Source organism: Canis lupus, chromosome 1 (assembly GCF_003254725.2).
Source record: "Canis lupus dingo isolate Sandy chromosome 1, ASM325472v2, whole genome shotgun sequence".
NCBI lineage: Eukaryota > Metazoa > Chordata > Mammalia > Carnivora > Canidae > Canis > Canis lupus.
Genome location: NC_064243.1, coordinates 14,327,160 through 14,348,704, shown reverse-complemented (window position 1 = coordinate 14,348,704; position 21,545 = coordinate 14,327,160). Strand labels below are relative to the sequence as shown.

Below are 21,545 nucleotides of genomic sequence, written 5' to 3'. Positions count from 1 at the left end.
TTTTTTTCAAGACGTGCCTTCCCGAGCACCCACTATGTACCAGACTCAGCGACACCACCATGAACATAGAACAGCGTCCCTCAAATAGCTCAAGGTCCCAGGGCGGAATAGATGATATCGTGGTCAGAGCACCAAGAAGGGGCTCTGGTGAAGGTGGTATCTCCTTTCTTTCTTACTTGAATTAAATTAATACTTTTTTAAAAAGACTTTGTTTATTCATGAGAGACGCACACACAGAGGCAGAGACACAGGCAGAGGGAGAAGCAGGCTCCCTGCGGGGAGCCCAATGTGGGACTCGATCCCAGGACACAGGGGTCACGCCCTGAGCTGAAGGCAGACGCTCAACCACTAAGCCACCCAGATGCCCCAAATTAAATGAATACTTAAGCTTCTGTTGAGTGCCAGGTTCTATACCAGGCACAGCAGTGAACACAAGAAGCAAGACTCATGGCACTGGTGGCATTCAAGATAGACACTCTGTTTCCATGCTTGTCTTTGTCCTGGGAGGTGACACCTGCCCATCTTGCCCCGGTGCATATGTTGCCTACATGGGGGAGGTAGCAGAAGGAATAGCATTGCTTTCATAATAAATGCTTTTAAAAAAAAAAAGATTTTATTTATTTATTCATGAGAGAGAGAGAGAGAAAGAAGGGGGGGGGCAGAAACACAGGCAGAGGGAGAAGCAGGCTCCATGTAGGGATCCCAACGTAGGACTCGATCCTGGATCTCCAGGATCAGGCCCTGAGCCAAAGGCAGGTGCCAAACCGCTGAGCCACCCAGGGATCCCCAATAAATGCTTTTATGCAAGGTGACCATTCAATATTCTTTGTGTCCAAGTAATTTATTTTTCTCTAAGATTTTATTTATTTATTTGAGACAGAGAGCATGCAGGCAGGGAGGGGGAAGGGCAGAGGGGGTAGACAAGCCCCTCAGCAGGGAGCCCAATACAGAGCTCGATCCCAGGACCCTGAGATCGTGACCTGAGCCGAAACTAAGAGTTGGACACTAAACTGCCTGAGCCCCCCACGTGCCCGTGTATCCAAGTAATTTAAACAAAGAATAATTTCAGCAATGAGATAGTTGAGCTGTTGGCAGCAATGGCATCTCCACAGTTTTCCGTAGGATGGATGGCAGTGGTCATGGGTAGTGGGTACCAGTAACTCGTTTTCCTTCCCTCCTCTCGACCATCTGTTTGTGGGGGCTTGAGAAGGTGGAAGTTGGCAGGAGTTAGGCTTGGCCTCACCTCTCCTGACAGCGGCTGGGGGACAGCAGGACGGCTCTTTCGAGGGCATCCATGTAACTGTTCTGGAGAGCGGTTCTGTTGGAGGTTTTCCAGGCGGGGTCCTCTGGGAAGCATACTCCGAGATGGAGATGAGCTGCTGGAAGCTTGGTAGGGAGTATTCTCAGGATCGAAACCTGGGGCAGGAGAGGGCAGGGTTTTGGCCAACCCCACTGGGGAGCTCAGAAGCTGGCCTGGCTTTTCAGAGTTCTCAGGCTGCACTGAGGGGCCAAGGCCTTTATGTTCTGGAGTCAACCGCTCGTGGGCTTGCCAGGAACTTGGGTTCTCTGGGGGTGCAGTAGCTGTTTCAGTCAACGTGATCCCTGAAGACGAATGACGGCTGAGGGCCATCTGCTGGCAATGCTGCTGGCATCTGACCAACAAGTCCTGTATTTCTAAACAGGACCTGGGTGGTGCATCCCAGCAGCTACCACGGAGGACGGGCAGGATCTGTCCTCGCAACAACAGGATCATCTGACTTTGCCAAACTCTGCCTTCGTTCCTTTTTGGGCACCAGTTCTTCCTTGTGTACTAGGTGACTGACTCGGTCTCCTCGAGTGCTCTCCCATCTGACCATTCCAGAACAGAGAGGATGGTGATGATAACGGAGGTGATGATGAAGAGGAGGAGATCTGATTTAGCCATTCACTTAAAAAGGCTGGCGCTCTTCAAATGCACATAAGCGATGCTCCGCAATAGGTGCTGACCAAGAGACTGAGCAGATGAACATATTCTTGTTCAGTATCTGGCAGGGACATGCTAGCAGGCCAGGTTTCAGGTTGAGGAGCCCAGGCTGGCACCTCGGGGCTCATTGCCGTGCCCGGTCCTGGCCTTTTGGGTTATGTCATCAGTCAGGTAAGCGGGGGCAGGGAGCCAGCCTTCCCGTGGCTCATGGAAGGGACTGTGGGCCTTGATGCTTCCAGGGATCCATGCATAGAAGGCAGGAGCTAATTTAGTTCAAAAATGTTTTCAGATGCTGATCTCTGATCTCCACAAACCATAACTGCAGAGCAGTGTCATGCTTTTAAAGATTTTATTTATTTATTTTGAGGGAGAGAATGAGTGCAAGCAGGGGGCCGGGGGGCCGGATCAGGAGAAGGGACAAGCAGACTGTGCTGACCTCAGAGAGCAACTCAGAGCTGATCCCAGGACCCTGAGATCATAACCTGAGCTGAAACCAAGAGTCGGATGCTCAACCGACTTAGCCACCCAGATGCCCCAGAACAGTGTCATTTTATACCAGGCAAAATGATGCACTTGGCCCCTTGATCATCTACTGGGGCTAGTATATGTCCAAATTCATACAGCATACACTAAAATGATTCTCTCATGGGACACAAGACAGATATAGAAAGATTTTTCAAACTAGTCACTATAAAGAATCCATTAAGCATCTCTTCATGACAGAAATTTTCTAACATGCACAAAACTAAAAAGATTAATATAGTGAATCCCCCATGTATCCATCACCCAGCTTCAATAATTAACAACATCTCACAAATCTATTTTCACCTATTCCTTTAATTTTTTTCTAAAGTGTTTTCAGGTGAATCCTAAACATCACGTTACATCACTGGTAGGTAATTATTTCAGTATGCCTCTCTACCTGATAAGGATGTTTGGTTTTTTAAGAGAAACTTTATGGCATTATCCTTAACTTAAAATTTGCAATAATTCTGTGACATCATGTGATATGCAAGCTTCTTTGTCTTAAAAATGTTCTCGTAAGTTGGCTTATACAAGTTGGCATCCACAAGATCCATGCATTGCATTTGATTTTTTAGTCTCTTAAATCCTTTTTATTCTTTTTAAAATAATGCCATTGATTTGACTTGATTGAAAATGAGTTATTTGTCCTGTAGAATGCTGCACAGTCTACATTTGGCTGACTGCTTCCACAGGGTGTCATTTAACCAGTTCCTCCTCCTACTGTTTCTCATGTACAACAATATTTACATCTTGAGTTATGATTAGATTCAGATTCAATTATTTTGGCAAGAATACTTGGGGATCCCTGGGTGGCTCAGCGGTTGAGCGCCTGCCTTTGGCCCAGGGCGTGATCCTGGAGACCCGGGATCGAGTCCCATGTTGGGCTCCCTTCGTGGAGCCTGCTTCTCCCTCTGCCTGTGTCTCCCTCTCTCTCTGTGTGTCTCTCATGAATAAATAAATAAAATCTTTAATCTGGTAGTGTGCCCTACCTGTTGCATCTTGTCACAAGGGACGTTACGCCTGACAATCCCACGTTTCCCAAAGCCTAAATTGTCCTAGGTCAGCAGATTCAGTGGGCCAGACTAATCACTGCATTAGAAAGCCTTTCATCTTTATGATGTTTTTTCTTTCCTAGGCATGCCATCCTTTCCTACCTTCAAAGGCTCACCTCATATTTGCAGCATCCATCAGTGAGTAGATCCATTATTTCAAGGTGGCAAAATGGTAATTATTTAAACTTCATTATCCTCTCTGAAATTTGGCTGGAATTCTTCTATTAAAACCAAACAAAAACAAAAGACCTTCCCTCATCACTTATCGGGCAGGATTCCATTTCAATGTCATGGTTACGTGTGTGATACTTACGGTTTGATTTATGTTTACCAAAGTACCCCTGAAGAAAAGCATGGCTTACACATCCAGAGCAGCAGAGCCTGGGGGGAGCCTGGCTGCTGCACTGTGTGCTTGATGCCAGTCTCTCCTTCCGTGTTCTTTCCAAGGTCAAGTTCTCCGTAGGTGCTTTTAGTCCCGCCTCACAGCACATCAGCTGGCACCTTGCTCTAGCAGTCCTCTTCTTTTTACCTTTGTCTTTAAACTCTGTCTTGATAGTTTTTATGCTCTGCCTGAAATATATACAGTAGTTTCCCTTATTTTGGGGAAAAAAAATCCTTCTCTTATGCTGTAATGCCTAACGTGAGTTCCTCCTGAGTGGGGCCTACCCATCTTTCCAGCTTCATTTCTGTTTGTCTCTTCTTATACCTCACGCCTTGACCAAACCAAATCCTACTGCTTCCCAAGTGTGGCTTGTGCCTTCCTCCCATCACTCCTTTATTCACAGTTTCTTCTGTCAGAAACATCCTTCCCAGCATTTGTCAAACCTTCCTGTCCTCAGACACTTGGTTTAAATGCCACGTCTTCATGAAACCATTCCTGATTATACTGCTAGAAGAAAAAGATCAAGACCCCAGTTGCCCACAGAAATGTGTACCTCTGTGGCTATAATCTATTAAATTTTGTTTTTTTGTTTTTTTGGTTTTTTTGGTTGTTGTTCTTGTTTAAATAGGCTCCACACCAAGCATGGAGCCCAATGCAGGGCTTGCACTCGCAACCCCGAGGTCAAGACCTGAGCTGATCAAGAGTCAGATGCCTAACTGACTGAGCCACCCAGACACCCTTCTATTAAACTTTTGAAGAGATCCACTAAAAAAAAAAAAAAAAATGCAGAGAGACAATAGCAGACATACACAAAATTTAGTGAAATGGAAAATAAAAAATAAGGAACAAAGAGATGTAAGCACACTAACTACTCAGGTTACCAGAGTTGCTGTGACTGAGCCATGGATCTGAGATTCCCAAAAGCTTGAGAAAATGAGAGAAATGTCTAAGTTATGTGATTTTCAAATACTGGAAGGAATCTCTTCAGTTCCGTAGTGTTATAGGAAAGTTTTCTGAGCCCCAGTTTCTGAAATAAACTTTTCAGATGGGATTGTATGGGTGATACAGTGGATAGCATTTCACAGCAAGTGCAGAAATAAATTTCATGTGGCTATTTCTTACAGCTACGTTAGATAAAAGGTAATGCAATTAAAGATAATCTCATGATGAGCTAATCAAATTTAGTTCGAGTATCAAGGCTTCTGGCATTCTAATCTGATCAATGGAAATTCAGAATACTTCAAGAAATAAATGGAATGCGCATCCTACATAGACAATCATCTCTGTTTATCACTTTTCCAATCCAGCGATAAGAGCTGAGTCAACGATAGTTCAAATTGAACCTATTGATGAGAATCTACAATGCTTGATCTTATTTTGCTGCATGAGGATAGATGCATATAATTTGGAAACCAAGTAAGCAGATGGTAGGGTCGATAACCTTCCATGGGAATTGAGATGTTAATCTGTGTTCTCACTCAGATGGAAGGTCATTGCGTCTATAGTTAACCATAGAGAAAGCTAGGAGTTCCCTAAAAAGGCTGTTTTTGGTTGGCTCCTGAAACTGAACACAAGAATCTCTAGAAAACATTTTAGGGCCTAGACATTTTTCAGAATGGTTTTTAAAAATTATCCTAAAAAATAAATAAATAAATAAAAATTATCCTACAATAATACTATGACCTCAATAGCTTCCTTACAGAACTGGTTCTCTATGATATGGCTCCCGTCTGCCTCCACGGGAACGCCCCCACATAGCTTGATAAGGACACTTTCTTCAAGGAATTATTTCATGCCATCCAAATATTCAACATTGGATTTGGAGAGTATCTGACAAAGATACTTGCTTGCTTTACTTTATTTAAGACGTTTTTTTATCCTGGAAGATTTCAAACATACATAAAAGTAGAGCTTCAACAGTCATCTTAATTTGCTTGTTTTTATTTATAGCAGTAGCATACGTGATAGAAGAAAAAATCAAAGAGTACCAAAAGACATTATATAAAGTTGCCTTTACCTTCTACTCCAGGATAATCACTGTTAACCATTTCTTGAGTATCCTTCCAGAAATCTTCTGTGCATATAGGTATGCACATTTTGTCCTTGGTCGAGTGAGATCATACTGCATTTCTTAAATATATTTTTTCTTTTATACATACTGTTTTTCACCTTGCTGCTTTTTTTTTTCAACCTAATAATATATGTTGGAGAGATTGCCACACTTCCAAGTATAAATCCACTTCATTCTTTTATTAATCATGAGAATCACTCTTATATACCTGAGGCTATTCATCTTTCTTTACATATGTTATCTCACCTAATCCTCACATCTCTGCCTACTATTATCCCATTTTACAGATGGAGAAGCTGAGGGATAGAGAAGTCAAGTAACCCACCTGATGTGACACAGCTGGTAAGGGTCAGAACCTTGTGTTCTTCGCTACCTCACTAGCCTGCCTCTGTGTGGTACAGTGTCATACACAGCTACACGCTATTCCATCATCGCATGGGCCAACCATCATCGCATGGGCCAACCATGCTTTCTGTGGCTGGGCGTTTAAGTTGTGCCCAATTTTGCTTGCTTTATAAGCAATGCTGCTCTGCCTTCCAATTAAACATGAAAATTTGAACACTTGTATTTTTTGCCTCTCCTTCCTGAAACCCAACTAAAGTGACAGTAAAAGTATATGTGCGCGCGTGCACACACACACACACACACACACAGAGACATGCACTCATATACGCACGCATACAGACAAGGAGAAAACCCACAAGGACAAAGATAACAGGGAAAGAAGATGAAAGTACCAACATTTTAGAAGCTGAAAAGTAGACAGATGACAGGTAACTAATGGCAGATCAGAGAAAGTTGAAACCTTTGTGGTAGTGGGTGAAGCCAAGAGGCGGGTCAGTTGGTGTTTAGGATCTCAGAAAGCTCAGGCACCTGGAGCCTCTGAAAGAAGGAAGGTGTGGCTGAAAACGAGAGAACTGGTTAAAAATGTTTGAGATGAATCAAACTTTTAGACGATAATAAAGCAGAACAGGGAAGGATTTCATAAAGAAGACCCAACAGGCACAAACCATAAGGAAAAGACTGGTAAATCCAACCCCTGAAAGAACGTCTCTTCATCCAAAGACGCCCTGAAGAGAGTACAAGTGAAAACAACAGAGTGGAAAAAAAAAAAAAGAAAGAAAAAGAAAACAACGGAGTGGGAGAAAACGTTTGAAATATATGTAACAACAAAGTATTCAAAATACATAAAGGACTTCTAAAGTAATAAGAAAATAAGAAAAAGTACTCATTTTAAAAATAAGTGAAACCCTCCAACGGGCTCTTCCAAAAAGAGAAAATCCAAATAGTAGTTGATAAACATGTGAAAAGCTACCCAATATCATTTTTTCATCAAGAAAAATGCAAAGTAAAGCCATTATGATATAGTCTTATGTACTCGGCAGATTGGCAAAATTTGAGCAGTTCTTTTATTTTTTTCAAAGATTTTATTTATTTATTTGATAGAGAGAGTGTGCAAGAGCACGAGTGGGGGAGTGGCAGGCAGAGGGAGAATGTGGGGCTCCATCCAGGGACCTTGCGATCAGGGCTTGAGCCAAAGGCAGCCACTTAACCAATTGAACCACCCACACCTGAGCAGGAGTGCCTGACGGGGCCCTTGGAGAATGGTTTGGCATCATATGACAAAGTGCAAGGTCTGCATCCCCTATGATCTAGACGTTCTGCTACGAGCTCGACAACTACCATTCTGACACCAGTTCTGACGGGTGGGGTTTTTTTCCCCACACCAAGCAAATCTCCCACACCAGATCCCACAGGCCAAAGGCTCATTCCCACAGACTGCCTCCCTCCCTTCTGACACCAACAATCCAAGTTGTCACCTGTTCTTCTGGCCAATGGGCTATAAATCAGAGGTTTCCATGACCCCCTCTTTGGGGTCATTAATTTGCTAGAGTAGCTCACGGAACTCACAGAAACATTTTACTCACTAGATTACCAGTTTATTATAAAAGGATATATAACTCAGGAACAGCCAGATGGAAGAAATTCACAGGGCAAGGTACTGTGAGGGTAGGGGAGCAGAGCTTCATGCCCTCTGTAGGAGCACCTTGGTGTGGTCACCAACCCGGAAGCTCTCAGAACCTCTCCTTTTGGGTTTTTATGGAGGCCTCATTACATGGGCATGATTGATGAAGTCTTGGTCATTGGTGATTGAATCAACCTCCAGCCCCTCTTCCGTCCCCAGAGGAGGGAAGGAGGGTAGGATGCACTGGCACTAGGTTGGTTCCCTTGGCAACCAGCCCCCATCCTTAGGTGACCCAGAGGCTTCCCAAATCACCTCATTAACATCACAAAAGACACCTTGATTGCTCTCACCCTTTAGGAAATCCCAAGGGTTTTCTGAGCTCTGTGCCGGCAACAGAATGAAGACTAAACATATTTCTTATTATAAGTCACGGTATCACAACACCTTAGAGAAACCTGCGCGAACATGCACCAGGACACCAAGCAGGCTCAGAGCCTCATTTCACAAAACAGCCTCAAAGTAGAAACAATCCAAATGTCCATTAACAATAGAATAGGTAAGTGGCTTCTGGCATAGGCGCGCTGGTTCTGTGGGATCCTGTACCACAGTGAAAATAAATATACACTTCATACAGTAATACAGATGAAGTTCAAAAAAAGTTGAATGACAGAAGCAAGATGCAAAAATTGCAAAATGGAGTCATTTACATAATCTTTAAAAAGATCTAAGAGCTGAAAAATGTTAATTCTAATTATTTATCTAGTCAAGCACGACACAAAATCCCAAAGTCCATCAAGAAAAGGAGTGTAGGCCAAGCTGCAAGCTACATCCCATGGCCCACCCCCAGGTCTTTGTGAAGCCCGGGCCCAGGAGCTGTGGCCCTCTCCTTCAAGGCCAGCTCTTGCTAACCTGGCTGCCTGCTAGGCCTGCCCCTCAGAGCCCTCCTTAGCTCTTTGCTGCCTGCCCCAGCTGGCTGCTCAGTTGGCTTCCTTTGCCCAAACCCCCGCCCAAAGGTGTGTGAACACAGCAGCCCTGACTGCCCGCCTGGGGTCAAGATGGTGGGCCCCTGGCTCAGACTTGGGGTTCTCATCACATAAAGGCTTTGTGATCTTGAGCAAGTTACTTAACCTTTTGGCGCTTTCCTCTCTCACCCCCAGAACGAGCCTATTAATGGAACCCACTTCATAATTAATGGTCATCATGAGAAATAAATGAGGTAAACCAATTAGCATGCCCGGACAGCCTAAGTACCTAAGAAATAGTCGATATTATCATTACCCGCAGAAGTACAAGTGACATCAGTGGCGTAAGTCCCCAGGGTTGGAGGTTTCTTGCAGGGCACGTTTCTCCACAGCCTCTGGGTCTCGTCCATCATGGCCACTCCTCCCCCATCCCCGCCAGTCCTTTCCCATAGGCCGCACTTCTCCATTTTGGAACTGCCTTTGCCCCTACCCCCTGACTCCCTTGTGTACTTCCTCAAGCAGAGTAGCTGCCCCCGAGGCCTCAGTCAGCTCCCAGCCTGTGTCCACACAGCCAATGGCACCCTCTTCCGCCCTGAACATAAGGCCATCCACCTCAGGTGACCACCAACCGCAGGGGCCGCTAATCTCTGGCCTCCCTGGCTCCCCTGAGCAGGAGGGAATTCGCTTTCCCACAGAAATGAATGAGGCCAGTGCCCTTCAGATGGAGAAGCCACTACAGTCTGTCACCTCAGGTTTTAAACAGCAAGTGTTCCTTCTGTCTTATGAGTACGTGCAGCCATCTTTCCTGTTTGATTGCGTCGCTGTCTTCCCAGCTGAACGGAGGGTAGGGAGCCTGGGCTTCTCCTGCCGCACAGCTGGGCTCTCCCGCAGCCCAGTGTCAGGTGGACGCGGCCTATGGAATAATCCAAAGTTGGTCAGGTTGGAGAACCACTATCCATGCAATCCTCGCCCCTGCTCCTTGAAGGTACGCTGTGATCTCTTCTCAGGAGGGACATTAAAATTGGAAGAAGAGCAAAGAGTTCTCATTACAGGCCCCGGGAGCCCTGATGTGGCCCTCTGGTTGGCCACCGAGGTTAAAAGGCCAAACCGGAGGCTGGTCTGCATGTTGTTCTTGGGGGGTCCCCCATTCCCCAAGAAAAGTAGAAAAAAAGAGACCTAAAGCCTTGGAGATAAGAAAATTCGTTTTGTAAAAGAGCAAGCCTTGAGGCAGAAAATTTGCTTCATTTTTTAAAAGAAGATTTTGTATTTATTTATTTATTATTTATTTATTTATTTATTTATTTATTTATTCATAAGAGACACAGAGAGAGAGAGAGGCAGAGACAAAGGCAGAGGGAGAAATGGGATCCCTGCAGGGGAGCCTCACGTGGGACTTGATCCCAGGTTTCCAGAGTCACGCCCTGGGCTGAAGGCAACGCTAAACTGCTGAGCCACCCGGGCTGCCTGAATTTTTTTTTTTTTTTGAATATTTGCTTTAAAAGCCGATTATGCCTCATCTTCACAGACAGGTATACTGCAGGATCCACAACATTCAGGAGTAAATTATGGGGATCCCTAGGTGGCGCAGCGGTTTGGCGCCTGCCTTCGGCCTAGGGCGCGATCCTGGAGACCCGGGATCGAATCCCACATCGGGCTCCCAGTGCATGGAGCCTGCTTCTCCCTCTGCCTGTGTCTCTGCCTCTCTCTCTCTCTCTCTCTGTGACTATCATAAATAAATAAAAATTAAAAAAAAAAAAGGAGTAAATTATGTCCTGTTACTACATTTTTTATCCAAATCAAACATAGCTCTGAGCCTCCACGTGACAAAGAGGAGCAAGAAATCCACTATCAGGTTGTGAGTCCCCCTCCGTTTCCCTAGGATGCTGTGAGACTGTCTAGAAAACGGAGGGGAAGGCCTTTGGTTTTTAGGTCATCCTGAATGATGCTGGGGGGGCCCCCCACATAACTGTGCCAGCTGCGGGCCTGGCAGCTGGTGGACGGCCATGTTCTTCTTCCTGAGCAAACCTTGGACACAGAGATCTTTCGCTTCATGGCTTTGGGTTTGGCTGTCTGGTTATCCCATCAGAAGTTCTGCTATTGACAGGGTGCTGCAAAGAGAGTGAGGGGAGGAGAAACCCACCCACTCAGCCCTGCGAGATCTGACCCCTGTCTCAGCGGCGACACCACTCCTCATTTTTCTCAACCCCCCTGGCCTCTTGGTAGCCTGAGCAATGGAGATTTGACTATAGAAAAGCAGAAGGTAATTGGTGGAAGCAGATCCAGGGGTGGTGTGAGCAAGGGGACTCGGGCCAAGGGCCACAGGCAGCCTCTGGAAGCAGGAGAAGGCCAGGAAACATCCCTCTGGAGGCTCCAGAAGGAACACAGCCCCGTCAACACCTTGATTTTTGCCCAGCAGGACCCATTTCAGACTTTGGACCTCCAGAACTGTGAGATAAATTTGTGTTACTTTATATTATTTTATTTTGAGCATAGTTGACACACAATATTACCTTAGTTTCAGGTGTACAGCAGAGCGATTCAAATTCTCTACGTGTTACCCTATGCGCGCCACAAGTGTAGCCCACCTGTCGCCATACAATGCTATTAAAATGCCATTGACTATATTCCCTACTCTGTACCTTTTATTCCTGTGACTTATTCATTCCCTAACTGGAAGCCTGGATCTCCCACTCCCCTTCACACATTTTGCCTATCCCCTCCTTCCCTCTGGCAACCATCAGCTTATTCTCTCTATTTATATGTATGATTCCGCTTTTTGTTTGTTTCTTCTTCTTTTTTTTTTTTTAGGTTCCACATATGAGTGAAACCATGTGGTATTTGTTTTTCTCAGTCAGGACTTATCTCACTTAGCATAATACCCTCTAGGTCCATCCATGTTGTCACAAATGGCAAGATCTCATACTTTTATTATGGTCGCATAATATTCCATTGGGTGTGAGGGGTGTGGGGCATGAGTGTACATATATACTCATCTTCCTTTTCTGTTTATCTATTGTCCATCAACAGCAACACCCGAGTTGCTTCCATATCTGGCTATTGTAAACACTGCTGCAATAAACACGGGGGTGCGTATATCGTTTCAAGTTCATGTTTTTGTTTTCTTGAGGTAAATTTGTGCCATTTTAAGCCTCCAAGTTTGTGCACATTTGTTATCGTGGCAACAAGAAATGGGTGCAGCTCCTTTCCTCCGTGGACAATTGAGCTCTTTGGTCCAGAATTTTGAAAATTAAATTTTAACAGAGTGAGAGAAACCCAGCCCTCCAGGATGCTAAGAATGGGCTGGTGGTCTGCTTAGAAGGGGGATGGGGAAAAAAAAGATCTTCATTTCTTTCATATGAGGTCACAGCAGTTGATTTCTCAATCACGTGATCCTGTCCCTTAGGAACAGGAACATTTGAAGTCTTAGTCTTGGGGGGTTCTCCCCCAGCAAACCTGGAACTGGCCAGCTGAAGCAGTGCCTCCATTAAGCTTGGGGCCACACAGGTCTGTAACCAATGCTCGAATGACCCACCCTTGGCTGGGCTGGGCCTCGGTCACCTGGACAGGCATAAAGCCTGCTGACCACTGCTTCCCGAAGAGGAGCTCTGTTGATGACCTTAGAAGGGTTACCCTAGGAGAGACAACAATGCTGAGGCATTGGAGACTCAGCAAGAGAGTGAGTCTGGGCAGAGTGGAACTGATTGTGGGCACGGCAGGGAGGAGGGGTGAGCTTTAGTCCAGTCCACACGGGCTGTTACTTTGGCTGGTGTGTGGACAGGGCTCCCCCTCCATACTCCCATGTTGCAGAAATTGGGCCTTGGATAAGAATTCCACTTCTTGCTGAGTGAAGTAAGTCAGTCGGGGAAGGACAAACATTATATGTTCTCATTCATGTGGGGAATATAAATAATAGTGAAAGGGAATATAAGGGAAGGGAGAAGAAATGTGTGGGAAATATCAGAAAGGGAGACAGAACGTAAAGACTGCTAACTCTGGGAAACGAACTAGGGGTGGGGGAAGGGGAGGAGGGCGGGGGTGGGAGTGATTGGGTGACGGGCACTGGGGGTTATTCTGTATGTTGGTAAATTGAACACCAATAAAAAATAAATTAAAAAAAAAGAAAAAAAGAATTCCACTTCTTTGGGGGGGGGGATCTATATCCTGTATGTTAACCATGCTTTGTTTTGCCTTCTTAAGATAATATTATATATTTCTAATGTGAATGAAAGAAATCTATCCTCTTTACTTTTCATATAAAAACTTTAAGTCATTTGGTTAAAGGCAAGTGTATCCATTTCTCATTGCTGCTGTAACAAATGACCACAAACTTAGAGGTTTAAAACAACACAAATGTATTATCTTACAGTTCTGGAGATCAGATATCCGAAACAGGTCTCAGTGGGCTAAAATCAGGGTGTTGACAGTTCCTTCTGGAGACTTGGAGTGAATCTGTTTCTTTTCCCTTTTTTCATTTTCTGGAGGCTGGCCACATTTCTTGGCTCTTGGCCCTTCCTCCATCTTCAAAGGCAGCGATGTCATCACTCCTATCTCTACTTTTCATCACCCCATCTCCCCAGCCTCTGAATCCCTTGCTTCCCTCTTTCATTTCTAAGGAACTTTGGGATTACTGAGTCCACCTGGATAATTCAGAATGACATCCTATGTCCAGATCCTTAACTTAATCACATCTGCATAGTCATTTTTCCATGAGAAGTAACACAGGTTGCAGAGATTGGGATGTGGGCATCTTTGGGGGCCATTATTCTGTCCAACATAGCAAGGAAATTTCCTAAGATATTTTAAAACCTAGCTATAAAACACCTGTTCATGGAATCTTCTTGAGGGAGCCTTGTGTGTTTCCACAGGTGCCTGGTGTATAGTAGTGACTATTTGCTTCTTTCTTCCACAGCTGTCTGTGTCCATTTGTTCACTCATGAGTCCTTCCTTCCCAATAGACAGTCCTTAGAAGCAGCCGCTGGCCATGATCTTATTGCAAAGTTTCTAACACTCCTCACAAAGGGCCTCCAAGGACCTAAGGATGAATAGATCCTTGACTAGCCTCCACCCTCCCTCTCCCAGGGTCTGAGGATCAGCTGATCAGTCCATTACCAGAAAGAAAACATCCTTGTTTCTAGCCAATCAGAAGCACACATGCTTCCAGAAGATGGGCCCAAACATTGCCTGACTTCTCCCTCAGTGTCGCTCTACACTGAGCTTCCCTCCGTGTGCTCTTGACAGGGCCACTCCTTTCTCTGCTCCCTGTCCTTTTCTCCTTCCTCCCCAGGATCCTGGCTCCAGCCTGGCAGGAGTCCACAGGATCCTCCCTCCTAGCAGGAGTCCACGGGATCGTGAGGAACATTAATCCTGCAGCATCCAGGAAGGCAAAGCTAGGTCTCTCCTGTTGCCCTCTGTAGCACAAGTCATAAAACTCTCAGCTTCTTCAGAGCAGGACATGAACTGTCAAGACAAGCCCTTCTCACCAGAATTGACCACCAATGTATATTATCATATTTCCTATGTCTGCCTAGCTCATCTGTCTTTCCAAGACCCTCTCCCCACAGGGCAGAAGGAAGGAAGGCTTTAAGGGGGAGAGAAAATTTCATTCTCCCATGAACCAATAAGCAATTGAATGAATAATTGAATGGATGAAAGCATGAATGAATGATCCAATGTCTTTAACCTCCTCCTATCTTATACCTCTTAAAACACTGGCAATTATCGCCTAAAGAATTTGCCTTTACTGCAGAGGTCAACCAGTACCTACTCCTGCTTGCTCATCTCTCCCTCGTCTAGTATATACCATCCTTCTGCTCTGACTTTGGCCTCTCAGTACACTGAGAGCCATGCTTGACTGTGAGAGCAGTCCGTCTTCTCTTTAGGAATGCTGGAAACTGTGAAATTCCATAAATGTCAAGTTGGAAGGTCATTTCATAATTTATGCTCCAGACATCTCAGTATATTTCCTCAACTCTAATTGTCAAGGGCTGCACAACTGCTTCTGCCAAAATCTCTTCATTACCACACCAGTCATATTTCTGAATATTCATTTAAATGCATAAAGCATGCTAGCACCTCCCTGCATAAAATTGCATAAAATGATGTGTAATAACTATCAGTTAGCCAGGCTAGCACGTGCTATAATGTCAAACCTGTGCCAGGGATATTCTCCTGTGATCTTTCAGGGAGTTTCTAGGTGTCTGAGCAAAACTTTTTATTTATTTATTTTTATTTATTTTTTTATTTTTTAAAGATTTTATTTATTTATTCATGAGAGACACAGAGAGAAAGAGAGAGAGGCAGAGACACAGGCAGAGGGAGAAGCAGGCTCCACGCAGGGAGCCCGACGTGGGACTCAATCCCGGGTCTCCAGGATCAGGCCCCGGGCTGAAGGCAGAGCTAAACCGCTGAGCCACCCAGGCCCCCCAGAGCAAAACTTTTTAAAGAGTTTCATCTGGGATCCCTGGGTGGCATCTCAAGGGGGATTTTTTTTTTCCAGGGAGGATTTAATTGGATAGTTAAAAGTTGTGTCCTAGGAGAGCATGGTTCCCTCTCCTGAAAATCAGTTGAAGAAGGCGATTTCTAGTCTGGAATGTTTTATTAGAGGTCCTTGGGCATAGGTAGAAACAGGGAAAAGTCGTCCCTGTGAGCATCTTCTGCTAGGACTGTGGATTTTCCACTCTAGACTGAAACTGTAAGTGGGAGTGGTTTTATCAACTACCAATTTATTTGAATATCAAGCTCTGAAGACTTGGAAATCAATTATATTGGCTGTGGCGATTAAGGTGTGTCAAGTCGATTGTGGCATATAACGACTACTTGTGAAGCTTGCTGTCACAACCCCTTTATCACAAATGATACCCTCATTAATAACCAAACTCATAACCAGGTCTGCCTAATGGCCAGTCCGCTGAAGTCAGCCCAGTCAGCACCCATCCCTCCAGCTAATGCATCTCTCTCACAGTTCTCTTTAGTTTTCCTACATTTGTCTCCAGACTCTGACAGCTTTTCATTCATCATTATGACTTAGAAAGGGAAATGTGATGCATAAAATATAAAATTGGCAACAACGTCAGAAAAGTCACCACTTAAGAAATGAAGCATGATGTTCCACTCGGTGCTGACAAATGTTAACAACAGGCTTAAACTTCTGACAAGGCCAGAAACAGAGATGGTTTGCATGACATCAGCAGGATTTCAATTCCAAAGGATCAAGAAGGAGGTCAACTCAGCTCGGGTACCCGTGAAAACATCAAAAATACTTTCAAAAGTGGAGGCACAACCTTTGAGATCAGACCTATCCTATAGAACTTTCTGAGATGCTGGATATGTTCTGAATCTGTGCTGTCCATTATGGCAGCCACTAGTCACATACGGCTACTGAGCACTTGAAATGTGGCTAATACCACTGAGCAAATGAATTTTTAATTTTATTTAATTTTAAATAATTTAGATTTTAATTAGCCATGGCTCAGATCTAATTCAGGGAGCCCTCATAGGGGAGAGGTGTGCACACTTGGTCTGAGAGAATGGGAGTTACATCACACTTTCTGGAATCCTAACCATTTACGTATGGCCAGGCCGCAGGCTTATATGGCATGTGTGCCATATAAAACAGGCTAACTGGCGTGTGTGCTGGAGGCTATCTTACCTGTATCAGGTGCATCTTGTTTCCACTTTTTGGCTAAATATAATATGTTATGAATGCTTTTATACAAGTTCTTGAGTGGAAACTTAGTGGAGTTAATGGGTTTAACAGTTTGAGAAATGAGTGCACTCAAGGAAGGAATGCATCTTTGTATTCCCAGGATCAAAAATGCAGTAGGAGAAATGTAGTAAGTCATCAACTTCTTGCTCACAATTGGCATCCCATCAATTTCCCTGCATTTTGGAATTGGGAGGGAGATTTGCTATCAGCTGGCCTGTGCTCTTGACCAGGTGAGCTTCCAGGCTATGGTTGTGAGGTGATCATTTCCACTTCACATTTCTCCTTCTTGTTCACTTGGTGCCACGAGAGCCTCTGCCAAAATCCACATCCATGAGCTCTCTGGGTTTCCCATGATTTACTAGCATAATAGTAACCCTATAAAGTGGAAAATGGGGAAATGTGGTTGGCTTGTCGACACCCATTCCTAGTGCTCATGCTGAGGGCAAGAAATGGACTGCTTCGTGACACGTTGTCATCTTTAGCCAGGAATCAATAGTTACTTGTCTATACACTCCCCTTTCCCCTTTTACTTAAACCATGACCTCCAATTTGTCACTGGGAGTTGTCCCTTCTCTCCCATGAGCCTGGCTCCTCGGGTCACCCCTGCAATGGCTCCCAGCCCCCAGAACATGGTTCTTCTGAGCTGGGAGGCCTGTGGGCTCTCGCTCTTGTGTGTTCTCTGGGTTTCACATCTCCAGGCTTATTTTTCTTTTCCACTTCCCAGTAGAAAGATCATTTTCTGTGATACAGAAACAAAAGCATTATTGACTAGTTCTGAGTATCTCTGTGTTCCTTCTAGCAGGTACTGACACCACACTCCCCCCTCCGGCTTGTGAGTCATCTTCCTCGTTCCTTGGCTCTGATAGATCAACAAAGCCCTGTGAGTTGACCGCACATTTTTCATAAGCTCCAATCACCATCGTCTTTGGAACTTCCTGACATGTTTTTTTTTTTTTTTTTTTTCCCTCACATGGTTCTTTAAAGGCCCAGGTTCCTCTTGGATGGTTTGCCATAGGGAAGTCACGCAAAGACCATTTGCCTGTGGGCGCAGTCTTAGAACTATTCCTGCATGGGCGGGGGGACGCCCCCTTGTTTCTCTTTTCAGCGGGTCCTGGGACTGGCCAGCTGCTCTTCGTAGCTGCCCCATCAGATCTTAGCCAGACTCCCGGCTCTCACTCAGGCACCTCAGGGAGGGACGCCACTGGACATCTTTCTTGTCTCCTCCAACTTTAAGGTTAGAAATATTTTCGAAGTCATCCAAGGCAATTTAGTGTTGGCAAGGGCAGGAAAACAGTCAGAGGAGAGGATTAAAAATAACAGAAAAATAGGGGATCCCTGGGTGGCTCAGTGGTTTAGCACCTGCCTTCGGCCCAGGGTGTGATCCTGAAGTCCCAGGATCGAGTACTGCATCAGGCTCCCTGCATGGAGCCTGCTTCTCCCTCTGCCTGTGTCTCTGCCTCTCTCTGAGTCTCTCATGAATAAATAAATAAAATCTTTTAAAAAAATAACAGAAAAATGATAAGAAAATTGTAACATCTGTGGTCTCTCATCCCTGGAGCCTGTTTGCTCTTTCGCAGCCCTTCATGGGATCAGAAGTCAGCCCTCCCCAACTCTCCCATCCCCACATCCAACTGGGAGATACTCGTTGGTTTTCCTGTCTTCCTTCTCCTTATCTATACCTTCCTGCCTTAACTGAAAGATGCAAAGGTCAGACTATGTGGTCTACAAATCAGAATTCCTCTCGAAATCTAATTACTTCTCTTTTCACCTAGTGTAGTTACCTTAATCCATGCTCCTCCTCCCCTCTGTGCGTGGGCAACTCATCTGACGGGTGCTGAGCAGCCGTACAGATTTTTGTAGATGCCACCCCTCATCAGGATCATGTGAAATGCTCTTAGTACTCAGTATAACTCTGAATGTGTATAAAATACACGGTCCATTCTTATTCACAGTAGTTTTGATCCATAAGGTCACCATGAGGACTGAATTGGTGAATCCTGAACCACTGCTCCTGGGGAAAATACAGGGTTAGTTTCCTTCGAGTTCTGATCACATTTTCTTTCACCCACTGGTCAGGACATAACCTTTCTTTATGTTTGTTTGTTTTTAAAGACACCTTATCGAATATACGTTGTTAATTAATTACACTGAACCCACGACAGTAGCATTATAACTCATGCCTGAAAGAAGCTTTTCTAGCACACATATTTTCCCCACGAGGCATAGCTCAGCCTTCTTGCACTTAGGAACACCAGGCAGCGCTTCAGCACTATATTTGGGGACATTTTAAATGGTGAAATCAACAAAATCACAAAAACACAAGAAATATGACACTAAATAGATGGTGGAAAGGACACACGTTTACAGTGTAGTGGCCAAAACAAGGAGGTAGAGCATTGCCTTGTTCACCCTCAGCTGGGTACCACATCGAGGGGTTCCAAGTTTTGACCACTCTGCACATCTCGGCAATTGACCGCAAAAGCACAAGTATTGATTTTGGGGTTATAAATAAATTTTAGTGAGTAGGTGAATTCACAAATATGGAATCCATGAATAAAGAAGATCAACTCTATACATATAAGCACATTCATTTATACACACACACACACATATATACACATTCGTATATACACCCACACACACACACACGTATATACACATACATAACTCCCAGGGCAGATCTCATTTGTCTGTTTTGTACCTACATGGCACAGGCCATAATATGAGTCAGGAGTTATGTTATCTGGTTCACTGGTGTACACACCAACCCTTAACCAAGGTCTGGCATGTTGACCAATCAGGTCAAGCACGTACTCACAGATACAACAGTCCATCCGTCATCTACTCCAGGAACATAGTCCATAACAATTAGATGTGATCTTATAAAAGCTACCAAGGCCATTTTAAAGTTGCTTATCATATCTTCACCTTCATTAGATCCATAATAATAATTATTATTGGGGATCCCTGGGTGGCTCAGTGGTTTAGCACCTGCCTTTGGCCCAGGGCGTGATCCTGGAGCCTCGGGATCGATTCCCATGTCGGGCTGCTTGGAGCCTGCTTCTCCCTCTGCCTGTGTTTTGCTTCTCTATATATATATCTCTCATGAATAAATAAATAAAATCTTTAAAAAATTATTATTATTATTACATTGATGTAGCTCTTTAAGGATCAAAACATACATGCATGTGGTTTCTGAACCTATAATGTCTATTGATGTAGGTAGATTATTGATTCAACCATCACCTGGAATCACCGTGGAGTATTTGTCACTTGGATAAAGTGATGAACAGGATACCCATTGGTCGGGTTCTGTGTAGTTTGACTCGCTGGTAACGTGGTTCTGGCTCTATGGCCATTTGGATGTCAGGGGCCCAAAGAGGGGAGATGAGTTCACAAATGCATTTGTTAAGGAGCTCAAGATTATTTGGAGGTGAGAAAGTAGGCATGTGTCCATCTAGTGGTCAAAAGCAATATATTGGAATGTTGAAATGGGTCTGGACCATTAGGTGTTTGTCTCTACGGAGGCGCAGAGCCTTTCCTAGCACCTTCCGAGAGCATCGGTCTGCCGGCGCCTGGGGCCTGGACTTCCAGCCTCCAGAGCCGGGAGGATCACCAATACACGATTCCTCACAGAGTTCCAGGGGGGCTGGTGAGAGTTAATCTGAGCAGTTAATTTCCTGAAATTCTAACCCTCTAAGGTTGTAACAAGCTGCCTCTAAAGAAGAGGGATGAGAGGACTGAGGTCATTTGTGCTCAGAGCACATTGGGCAACAGGTGAGCTAGGAAGAATTTCAACACTTCGGACCTCCTTCCAGGGCCAGCCTGGCGGAGTCCGGGACAGACGAGGCTCTTCTCTCTGGACGGCTGAGGGCCAGCGTTGAAGCCTGGGATGCAAGCTCATCTGTCTGTCTCTGTGTTCATGAGGACAACATCCATTTGATCTGCCCCTGCCTGATCCTGCATGGAAATTTCCAGAACGTGTGCCTTGTTCTGTCCTCTCCTTGGGCACCGGGACTCCACCCCAGGGTCTGAGGCCCTCTCTGCTCCCCCTTAGTCCGAGGTGCGTGGAGCTCAAGCCCTTAGGCCTTGCCCTGCTGACATCCACGTGTGCCACCGCGGCCTGTCCGGATCCGGGAAGGGCCCATCATCCCGGGGACACAGAGCCTAGGAGAGGCCAACGCCAGACTCCTTAGGCCCAAGGGACTCCCTTGGCAGCACAAAGCTTGCAACTTGAAAACGGCCCCGCTAGGTGGAGCCCTGCTGAAGGCTGGGCCCCGACTCCCGGCTGCACCTGCAGGTGGGGAGCCTGCCCGGGTTTAGGACTGGGCTGTCCTTTCCCTCCAGCTGTGGCTCAGTCCTTGGGTTGGGGGTTGGCTGGAGCTTCTGGGCGCTTCCGTCCTTAGTGGCCTCACCCAGGAGCTCCCCGCCCGCCCAGGAAGGGCTTGGGGTCAACACAGCAACGCACAGGGTCAGGAGGAAACAAGCCGGGTCAGCCCGGAGGCCGGCCTGGAGGCGGCGGCAGGCAGGGAAGACCTCCCCGCACCCCCTCCTGGCCCTGTGTCTGTGAACAGCCTTCTGGAATGCTCGGAGCGACAGCTGAGAGGACGCAAGGGACTGACGCGACGGACTCGGGTGCCCTTCTAGTTGGACAACAAAAAGGACCTGTATATGCTTCTCTCATAAACCACTGTGATCTGTGCCCGTGGGAGCGGAGCCCGGCCACAGGCAAGAAGGCAGGGGCTACACAGCGCAAGACTGAGGGGAGCTCGGCTGCTGCCACCACTGTGCCCCCCGAGAGGGGCTTCCCCCCTGCTGGCACTGCCAGGGGGACTTCGCCTCTTCTAAGTGACCGAGGTTCTTTTGAACACCAGCTTCACGACACCCTCCCAGTCCTCAATTTCCCCCAACTAGTGAGT

The 21,545-nt window shown here is 45.7% G+C and overlaps 1 long non-coding RNA gene across 1 annotated transcript in view; it reads right to left on the bottom strand.

Moving 5' to 3' along the window:
- LOC118352763 (uncharacterized) overlaps positions 1 to 21,545 on the bottom strand; it is a 35,649-nt gene that overhangs the window by 9,402 nt on the left and 4,702 nt on the right. The gene's annotated exons all lie outside the window — the stretch shown is intronic.